At 38.9% G+C, this 11,402-nt stretch overlaps 1 long non-coding RNA gene across 1 annotated transcript; it reads left to right on the forward strand.

Annotated features, from left to right (window-relative positions):
* The first annotated feature begins 4,224 nt into the window (after positions 1–4,224).
* LOC113465906 lies at positions 4,225–8,727 on the forward strand. The gene is made up of 3 exons (XR_003390488.1): positions 4,225–4,287; positions 4,617–4,810; positions 8,670–8,727. It is a non-coding gene; the product is annotated as an uncharacterized LOC113465906 (long non-coding RNA).
* The last annotated feature ends 2,675 nt before the right edge of the window (positions 8,728–11,402 follow it).

Consider the following 11,402-nt stretch of genomic DNA (forward strand, 5'->3'; position numbering starts at 1 on the left):
TTTTACTGTCCAAATACAATACATGATAGTATGTTAACAATGTTTACAATAATACAATTAGAAACACAAATATAAATAAATATTAATATCTATATCTAATTACAGTAAAATAATGGAGCTCTGAGGGTTAGGTGGTAGAGAACGCCTCCGGCACGGAGTTAACCTCGCCTAGCCGGTTGACCGTCTCGGATATCACATACCTACCGTTGGCTGGCAACTCCAGGGTGCACTCAGTTTTCTAAGGTGAATTATTGGGATGCGTGCATGATTGATAGTGTTTAATACTTTAACAACACTAATTGTCCATATGAACTCGGATTATTTTTTACTCATTAACACCTACCCAGACAATCGGCCCACTCTTTACATGAGCTAACCAAGTTTCAAGTTTAAGACTCTTCAGAGAACATTATTTCTGAAAATGACTTAGTGCCATGATTTGAAAATAAATCATTCAGAAATAGTGTATTCATAGTCATAAACCATTTACCTAAATAGCCCACTTTAGCTTTTATCAACTTCAGACGACAATATCACTTTAATATAACTTAGCAGTTAGCTTATCATCAGCATTCAGCAACTAGATCTGGATTAGTCTTCCATCTGCCATATTTCAATTGGCTACGCTTATTTAGCTGATGTGGGGACATGTGCAGCATTTTTTGTTCGTCAAATTTATGTTGCACCCGAAGAATTCTAAAAGTGGACGTTAGATGTTGTGACTTGTGTAATGGAAGGTATGTCTACATTTAGATTTAGGTAAAAATTTAGAATGAAACGTGATTTCCCATGTTGATTTTGAATATAAGATATCAAATTTGTGAAAAAATAGGTGTATCTTTTAAAGTTTTCTGCAAATTAAATTGATTCCAAGGGCAAGGTAAACCTAGATCTTTAACAAATGGAGTGTGCCTGAAGGCATGTGAATTTGTCATAACGAAAATGGGCGAATTTTTGTTTCTTATGGTGATGGGGGCCCATTTCCTGATTGAGGTCTACAGTATAATTGCTGGTTTATTTTCTTCTGAACGTCTCAGGGGATCTTAAAGGTCTACACTCTACACCTCTGCTTCTTCAGACTTGAGATTCAAGTTGTCCTATCTCATGTACTTAAGATCCTCTGCCTACTTGAATATAATAGAGATTAAGAAACACTTTATTACGAAGCAATATCTCTTCTAGATAACATTTGTTTTACTGGTACTTACCCTTTGGATTGTCATGATATAGCTTTGAAAAAATCCTCTTAAAATGCAACTATGTATTTCTACTAGTAAAATCTACTACGAGTAAAACTTGTACCTTTCTACTAGTAAAATAATAAAAAGTGACCATAAAAAATTTGGCGAATACAATATTTTCCTTCTTATAGGACAAGGAAAGTGAAAACCACCTCCTCACACATTAACCTCACCCAGCAGAGTAAGACCGCGGAAAAACCCAGCAGAGCAGGGTTGCCGAGACGAACACCCATCCTGATAGCAACCAAGCGCAAAGTTGATTAACCTCAGTGATCCATTGGGTATTGGTGCATTGAACGTGTTATCTTCGATGCTGAATAAGTAAAATATCCCTTGTTTAGAAGAACTGGTCCCATTTAAAACGTTAAAGTTAAGCTCCCTTAAGTGTGTTCAATATCTGGTCGGGTGACTGACGGAACAAAAAAGGGGAAGCAAAGTGCAGCGAGACTCGAACCAAGGACTTTCCGAAGACGAATAAAGGGTTAAACCTAACCAGTGGGGGAGATGTGAAGAAATCTCAGTGGGGGAGATGTGAAGAGGGAGATGGGGAGAAATCTCAGTGGGGGAGATGTGAAGAGGGAGATGGGGAGAAATCTCAGTGGGGGTTCAATGAAGACGATGCAATTTCCAGTTTTCATCTGTTTAATTTTGAGAAAAAAATAGAGTAACGTTACTAGTTCAAGATCAAAGATTAGACTGACTTTATTTTTGTAGCCATTTATGGGCTGTTCTACAGAGGTCGCAGTGTTAATTGCATACTCTCTTGGGAGAGGAGCAACCAGTCCCATAATAGAATAGAATAGAATGGGCTGTTCCACCTCTTTTTGGACTGACCCTTTTTGGGCTGTCTTTTGGTGCAATCCGTTTTTGCTCTTATGGTACGGGTGTCGTGTGTGGCTTGATGACCTTTTATGGGTCTCCTTATTTTTAATTTTCATCATAGCATACAAAACAAATTGAACATTATTTATTCAATTTTTATGAATATTACTCTATCAAGGGTGGTGGCTTACACCCACACACACGTCACAATTCCTCTCCTAAAAAACTATTTATTTGATTGTTCTCCGGAAGAGGGTCATAGGCGGATACCCCTAAGTCCTCATCATAAAGGGAAATTTTGCTTTAAGCAGCAAATGCCCTTTTCTGTGCTGAAAGTGTGTACCAAATGCCATCAAAATTTGAGAACTATTACGGACTAAACAGATGTAGAATATACCTTGTTTATCCTGCCAGAATGAGACTGAAAAGGATATGAAGTATATCGAAGAAAAGATAGACAGAGAGAAGAAAAAAATATTGTCGAGGTGTATGTTAGAACCCAGTTCTTTGAAGATCAATCATAGGACCCAATCCAAAAGAGGTTGTCGAGTATCTAAGAGCAGTCTAAACGATGGCAAAATTATAGTGTTTGTGGTAATGGGCTTTAAACTTTGACAAGGTAACATGCCACCCGGTATATCGAAGTTACCTATTTTGAAGACTCAACACCCTGTATGTCCAAGTTATGCTGAGGAACTAATGATCCCTTTACTGCAAGGATATGAAGTATATCGAAGAAAAGATAGACAGAGAGAAGAAAAAATTATTGTCGAGGTGTATCTTAGAACCCAGTTCTTTGAAGATCAATCATAGGACCCAATTCAAAAGAGGTTGTCGAGTATCTAAGAGCAGTCTAAACGATGGCAAAGTAGTGTTTGTGGTAATGGGCTTTAAACTTTGACAAGGTAACATGCCACCCGGTATATCGAAGTTACCTCTTTTGAAGACTCAACACCCTGTATGTCCAAGTTATGCTGAGGAACTAATATGACTTAATACCAGAGTCCAGACTACACCTTGGTCCATAGTAGTAAACGTAATCCCCGTAATTCTTTGAATGACATCATTGCGGTCTGAATCTTTGGTATTTGGACTGAGATTACCGAGAATGACTAGTTTTTTTGTCTTCTCCACCTCAACCTCTAATTTGTTGTCTATTAATGTTTTATTTACAAGAGTTATTAGTTAATAATGTTTTATCCAATATTCTTTACAGTCAGCTGTTTTTTTTCAAGAGGTTTGACAGAGGGAACTGTAACTGCTATGGTCTTATCGTCCCGAAATCGAAGATAGAAGGAAGAGAGGATATTAGAAAGCCTGCCGTTCCGAGAACGAACATTATCCGTTCAGGAGATCGGTGAATCGGTGTTCCTATTATTGAACATGAGCTAAGCTATCTGTTACTTGAATTCTATGCTATCTTGTGGGTATTGTGCTAGAATGCTTAGAATTGGAAGTATTGTAAATAAGGTAGGTAGTTTACTATAAAACATTTACAACTTTACAACCCAGCCTAGTCGGCTTGAAGGGTAGTGCGTCTGCCTTGTAAGCGCTAGGTCGCGGATTCAATTCCTTACCTATTGTAAATAAGGTATAGTTTACTAAAGGAATTTTAATTGTGTTAGGCATAAATGCTTGTCACAAATGTCGTTCCCCGCTTAATGCACTACGCTAAATTTTTTGACTTGACTTGGACTCGAACCACCAACCTCCAGATCCGAAGTCCACCACCCTAACCACTGCACCACTGAGGTTGGTAAGGTAGTTTACTATAAAACATTTACAACTTTACAATCCAGCCTAGTCAGCTTGAAGGGTAGTGCGTCTGCCTTGTAAGCGCTAGGTCGCGGATTCAATTCCCGCCTGAGGTGAACTTTATAAACAGCCAAGGTTTGTTCTCGGAACGGCTGGCTTTCTCCTATCATGCCCTCCTTCTCTCTTCAAATTCGGGACGATATGACCTCGTCCCTCTGTCTAACCTCTTGGGCAGTCTTGGGGGAAAAGTCATGATGGAGTCTGGTACGATGTCCTCAAAATACTTGCCACTTTCCCCTTCATGATTGCCCTTGTGAAAATAAAATGAAACTCAATCAATCTATTTTCTATTACTTGCTTGATTGCTGCTTTAGGTATCTAATGTTTTTCCATCTTTTTATGGTTTCAGGTCAGTAACAAACAGTAAAATATTCATCAGCAGCAGTCTGTCCTGTTCTCCATAATTTCGGTAAGTTTTCTTTTGAAGTTAAATCCTGATTGTTGCAATTTTTCGTCAGATAATGTCGATATTTCTTGCAATCGATCCGATAGTAATTCCTTCAAGTAATAATAGAAAGTAAAAGTGTCATTAAAGTAATGTCACTTATTCAAGTTATTCCACTACAACTGGGTAGGTACTAGTAACTAGATATATGTAGATAGGTAGGTACCTCTAAGGAATTCCCCTCTGGTCATTGAATTACCTTTTCCTAGAATTCCTCTTGAAGTGAAGGGATGAGGACGGGCAACCATCTTAGAGAGTTTTACTCACGTACCCCATTTGTTTTCTGATTTCAGGCAGCCGACCTCACCTCTCCTAGTTCCCGGGACCCCTCACATCATGGCCTGACACAGAAAGGGACTTCCGATTGACCTAACCACTCTATCAGGTCACCTCGGTTAAGCAACGCCGAGCATGGAGAACGATACGTCAACGGCGCAGGATGCCAATTGGTCCGCGGATACGGTTGCCCTCAATGATTCTGGTGAAGGTGAGTGAGCATTGACGGACTTTGGGGCAGTCAGCTGTGTTGAGTTCAAATCCGCCAGGAGATTTTGTTGAAGAAGGAACATTGTTAAGGCCCGTTCCCACTTGTGAGTTTCATCCGATTTTTCTCCTAATGTTCTTTAGGCAATGTAATTTAAATGAGGGTGTTCCCACTACACACTATATGATTTGTCTACGAACGACAAGTGGGAACGGGCCTTTAGATGATCCTAGTCAAATTACAATCTAAATGCTGAATGAATGCTATAAACTGAGGAGCTAACGATTCCTAGAACCCAGACCCAACAACGGACTTGGGGTGGGTTAGTATGAACGGACTTCGGTATGTACCTGTCCCGTTGCTTTCGACTACCACTCAGTATCAAGTAGACCTGACAGGTACATCTGATCAGGTCTACCTGATAGTGAGTGGCTGGCCTAAGGGTCCTCACCAAAATATTTTCTTAACGAGACAAACGAGTTGTAAACATGTAAATGTGTTTATTATTCGTCTACGCATTTGTCACAAAGGTATTTTCGGGTATCTTGTCTAACATTCTGTTGCCAAGGTATTTTTTGATTCTTTTGGGTCGTTAGCGGTTAGCAGAAACACCTTAATCTTTTGTCTTTCTTCCTGTCTGTTGGTCCACAATTCTAAGGAGTGTAGAATCGGTGATTCGGTGAACTAAAGGGATTCCTTCATTCCGAATTTCTTCCTTCCTCTCGATCTCGTTCCGTTCCTTCGATCTCGAATGTTCTTTAGGCAATGTAATTTAAATGAGGGTGTTCCCACTACACACGACACGATTTGTCTACGAACGACAAGTGGGAACGGACCTTTAGATGATCCTAGTCAAATTACAATCTAAATGCTGAATGACTGCTATAAACTGAGGAGCTAACGGTTCCTAGAACCCAGACCCAACAACGGACTTGGGGTGGGTTAGTATGAACGGACTTCGGTATGTACCTGTCCCATTGCTTTCGACTACCACTCAGTATCAAGTAGACCTGACAGGTACATCTGATCAGGTCTACCTGATAGTGAGTGGCTGGCCTAAGGGTCACCAGCCTCGTTAACGCTCCTGGAAAGTCTAGGAGAATCGTCCTCGTTGCTTTTTGTTACACTCGGTATAAAGTCAGATATTTGTTCATCGGTATTATTGAGTATGTAGGTATCAATGATATGCAGTTATTCACAAAGGGGTCTCTTCATGGAGGTACGGGATCTGCTGATGATGTCTGAGCCGGGTTAACCCATGAGATAACAAAGGGGTCTCTTCATGGAGGTACGGGATCTGCTGATGATGTCTGAGCCGGGTTAACCCATGAGATAACAAAGGGGTCTTTTCATGGAGGGAGGTACGGGATCTGCTGATGATTTATCTGCAGATCCGAGTAGTGACTCACCTGATAGGCATGATGCAAACATGAATTGTTTAAAGGATATTCAAAGGTTCTCATGATGGGTTTCACAAAACTTCTTTTTAGTCCCTAACAGACTGTTAGCCTAACAGCCCTGTTAAGCTTATACAGATCAAATTGAACTGAACAGGCTGTTCGCTTAACAGCTTATACAAATCAAATTGAACTGAACAGGCTGTTCGCTTAACAAGCCGTCTAAGTGTTCTATGGACTGAAAAAGTATTAGTGAAATTCACCCTCAGAGTTTCACTACAAATGGGTAAACCCAGATCACGTTATAGGATATGGGTTTAGCCACTCTCCTTGGGGCTATACCTGAATCATATCCACATAAGTGTCAGCTCCCATGGCGTAGTGGTCACTGCACTCACCTTGCACGAGACCCGGGTTCGATTCCCGGCGGGGTCAAGAAATTTGTATCAAGCAAATGATTAACTCCGTGACTGGATGTTGCGGGGCCCACTCACTGTTGTCAAGGTATCTTTTGATTCTTTTGGGACTTTTGGGTCGTTAGCGGTTAGCAGAAGCACCTTCATCTTTTGTCTTTCTTCCTGTCTGTTGGTCCACAATTCTAAGGAGTGTAGAATCGGTGATTCGGTGAACTAAAGGGATTCCTTTCAATATTGTGTTTTCCGTTGTTGGTGTTGTTGTTTTTGTTGTTGTGTTTATCATCGTTTTGTGGCGCTTAGACGCTCCTTTATTAGCCTTCCTTTGTTGGTTTAGAGTTTAGACTTTTGAGGCGCTCCTTAATATCTACGTCCTCCTTTGTTGGGTTAGACTTCGTTGATTACCTTGGACCTTATCATTAGTGTTTGGTATTTAGGAGAATTTTAACCTCAGTATCCTGTATCTCCAATCCCTATATCCCAAATTCCTTTTCTCTCTTCTTCTTAGAAGGCCTCAGTTCCTATTTGGGCCGAGTCTTAACTTGTTAAAATTTTTACCTCAGGATCCCATAATAACCCAAAAGGATTCTTCTCAGAAGCTCTTAGTCCCATTTTAGGCTGGCGCCTTAAATACACCGCGTCGCAGATTTTTTCAGGATCAAGTTTGTGTTCAATTATTTAGTAAAGCTCAAATCTTGATGAAGGAACGAAGTGAATTTCAACTTTTCATTTTCGAACCCCTGACCTTCACAAGAAGCAAAGACGTTATCACTCGGCCACTTAAGCCGATAATATCTTTCTCGTATTGAAAATCACGATCATCTTTGGTGCTTGAATGATGTAAATCTTTGGTACTTAAGTGATGTAAAGAAAAGTGCATAGGTATATCATGATCTTTGAATTTCTTACTAAGAACTATAGTTTTTATTCTTAGGTATCTTTGAAGTTCTTATGTCTTAGGCAATACAATGAATAGAATATATCGATTTGCAATTTTACACAATCATGCACATTCATTCCCTTGGAAATGCTGAAAACTGCACCGCTATTGTTTTTGTTATTGCCTATCATATCGCATTATCCAATAATAAGTAATTACTAGTGAATACTGCATACCTTGTAGGTACTGCGTTAAAGCTGTTGTCAATAAGGTATCATAGGTATTAAGGTTATTACGTTATTATTAGATAGCTGGGGATACTTGAAAACAGACCAACTAAATGCGAAGTCATCGAATATTGAGTGTTCTTACAGTTGACTGTGAGGTGTGAGGTAATAAATTATCTAGGTAGGTAGGTATCTGCCTACTTATCTCTTAAAGTCAAATACAGGGAAAATAAACTAAAACTACAATTGTGTGTTTTTCAACACTCAAAACCAGCTCTTCACTGAAAACCAGCTCTTTAAAACATCTTTCAAAACTTATCTGGATCCAGTACCGAGTTCATATCTAAGAATCTAAGCTGGGGGAAAACAGCGGTTTGGAAAAATCAGTTCGCCCTGTTTTACCCTTCGCAGAAATTTAAACTCTTTTATTGAGTCTAGAGTTTAAATTGTCGACTTTTGTGGAGGTAAGTACAAATCAATGAATCCAACGATGTTTCAAAGTCTGACACTCTCAAGATAAATCGAATTGATTCACAGCCGGCTGTTGTACTGATGTTCAAAGTCTGACACTCTCAAGATATATCGAATTGATTCACAGCCGGCTGCTGTACAGAGTCAAAAGCTTGTTCAAAGTCAAATAATCAGCAAAAACTGTTCTTTATTTATTCAATTTTGAGCTTACCCTTCCTGTTCTATTTAATCATGTTGAAATATCATTACATTCTAATTGCAATGCCGATTTGTAGAATTTTACCCTTTTTTTGGGGGGCTGTTGTCCCTACACCTAAGCCTCATCAGAGTGGGCTTTTTGTGTATGGAGTTAAGCTGTTGCAAATGCTGAAATTTTCAGCGAGACCTTTTACTTCCTAGTTCTTCAAAATCATAGCATAGCGTGGGGAACTCATCTTTTCCGTTCGATATCTAAAACGTTAACCCTCATTTCAGTTCGCAGCACAGATTCCGGAATGGACAACCTAGGGTTCAGTTCTCAAGAGCTCGAAGAATATACCTAATAAATATTGCTAATCTCTTGTAAACTAAGTAATAAAGGTAGATATAATGGGTGTACCAAGAAAGAACCACTTATGATGACAGTAGACGATACTGTAGGAAGCATAAAATATCTTTGAAAAGCCATAAAAAAGTAATTCAACCCTTTTACCATCAATACAGAACACGGGGCACGAAAGAAGAATTCAACGCTTTAATCAGAGCATTCGAGTAACATTAAGCCCAGGGATCAGGAAGAGACCGCCTTAACATAATAAATAACATTGAGCCCGCCATTAAACATTCAGTCACCAAAACACACTTGGTCACAGGCACAAGAGAAGAAATCGATATTGGACACGCAAAAGATGGCATAACCAACAACTCCTGGGAAATATCAAGATCTAAAAAGACAGGAAGTCGACAATCACACTGTGTCACACGCATATTAACCCTCCAGTCACCAAAACATACTGGACACAAATCAAGTCATTCTCAGACCCCTCAGAAAACAGCAGTTTGGAAAAATCAGTTCGCCCTGTTTTACTCTTCGCAGAAATTTAAACTCTTTTATTGAGTCTAGAGTTTAAATTGACGACTTTTGTGGAGGTAAGTACAAATCAATGAATCCAACGATGTTTCAAAGTCTGACACTCTCAAGATAAATCGAATTGATTCACAGCCGGCTGTTGTACAGAGTCAAAAGCTTGTTCAAAGTCAAATAATCAGCAAAAACTGTTCTTTATTTATTCAGTTTTGAGCTTACCCTTCCTGTTCTATTTAATCATGTTGAAATATCATTACATTCTAATTGCAATGCCGATTTGTAGAATTTTACCCTTCTCTTATCTCTAAACTTATGAATCTCATTTTTTTCGCATTCTTTTCTATTTGTGGTGTCTTGCATATAGTGTATACGTGTGTCCAAACATATAGTCGATCGACCGTCGATCCACATCGATTGACGGCCGTCGACTCTGTGGACAGTTGTAACGTTTTGCCTGTGTACACCTGAACAAACTGAATCTCTACTGAAACATAATAAAATCAAATAATTATAATTCTTCTTCAAATTTCAGATTTAATGTCTTCCTTCTTCCAGTGCGTTTTCTGGATGTATGCTGTCCCTAATCTTCCAAAGTCTAACTTTTTTCTCTCTTTTCGTCACTGTTGTGTTTTTCGCTGATATTATATCCCTGTGATTCCATCTATTGTCTTATTGCATAGCATCCATCTTGCCCACCTCTGTGGCATAGCTTTCAATTTCCTACTTTTCCATTTAACTTGTTCTACTCTTCTTGCAGTTCTTGTTGTTTCTATTTATCGTATAAAATGCATGAGTTCTTCAGCATTGCTAGTCAGCATGGCCATTAACAATGGCATCAAAGTAATTGCCTGTTAGTTGTGTGTCATTTATTCGTATGCCAATATCCTTCATCTCTGAGCTCCAAGGTATGTAAGTATTTACTGAAACCATATTGCTACAAAGCTTGTGGACATAACTACAGTCGTGCATTTCTTACATGCGACACCCAGAGACAAGGACCTTTCCTGCAAGACTTATGAAACCCACATTTCTCTAACATAAGTGCAAGACATAAATGCAAATCTACATAAGTGCAAGTCTGAGCCGGGTTAACCCTACATTATAGATAATACATATGTCAGAAATAGTAAAGGAGGCTCTTAGTAATGCTGTGATCGACCAAAATTGTGAAGAAGCTCTCAGCTTCACCACAAATAAATCATGATTTAGATTTGATTAGATGTACATTCGTGTTCATAGCAAAGATCATCATGTTGCCTCATTGCTAGTTTATGAGACGCTTTATATTACCAACATTACTCATCACTTGCAGAAGAACAATAATCAACATTGGTGTGTTGCTCATAAAAGTCATCAATAATATCAATACCTTGCGTTCTGGGTGGTTCAAAGAAGTCTCCGCCAGCCTAGTTAACGCTCCTGGAAATTCTAGGAGAATCGTCTTCGTTGCTTTTTGTTACACTCGGTATAAAGTCAGATATTTGTTCATCGGTATTATTGAGTATGTAGGTATCAATGATATATGCAGTTATTTCTGTTTAACGTCTTAGAGGTATTATGTACCTATGTTATTGACACATAAGAATTCCCAGCGAACAATTGAAAGTACGTTCTGTAATTGAATCCGCAATTCAATGAAACTATCAAAACAATCAAAACCAATTATGATTGTTACGATACAGATAGTGGCTAATGATTGGCTTGCACCCAGGCCAGCTACGGGTGTCCAATAACATGTAACAGTCCAGCTGGACAAAATGTTGGTAAGGCCAGCCACACTCGCTCAGACCGTCAGACAGTCTAAGCGTGTGTGTAGTGTCTAAATAAAAAGAAATATCATTGGGATTGTTTGGAATCCAGTAAGATATCCATGGAACCTATGTAGTAACACTATCACTTTTACAATTTACAACTTACTTATTCATTGTTTTCACTCAGCATACACTTACAAGCATTCACCCATACAAAAGATATATATACCTATTACCTACAACAACAATAATAACAACAACAACCAACAACAAGAACAAGAACAACAACAACAACAACAACAACAACAACAACAACAACAACAACAACAACAACAACAACAAGAACAACAACAACAAGAACAACAACAACAACAACAACAACAACAACAA

Source organism: Diaphorina citri, unplaced genomic scaffold, assembly GCF_000475195.1.
Source record: "Diaphorina citri unplaced genomic scaffold, Diaci psyllid genome assembly version 1.1 scaffold180, whole genome shotgun sequence".
NCBI lineage: Eukaryota > Metazoa > Arthropoda > Insecta > Hemiptera > Psyllidae > Diaphorina > Diaphorina citri.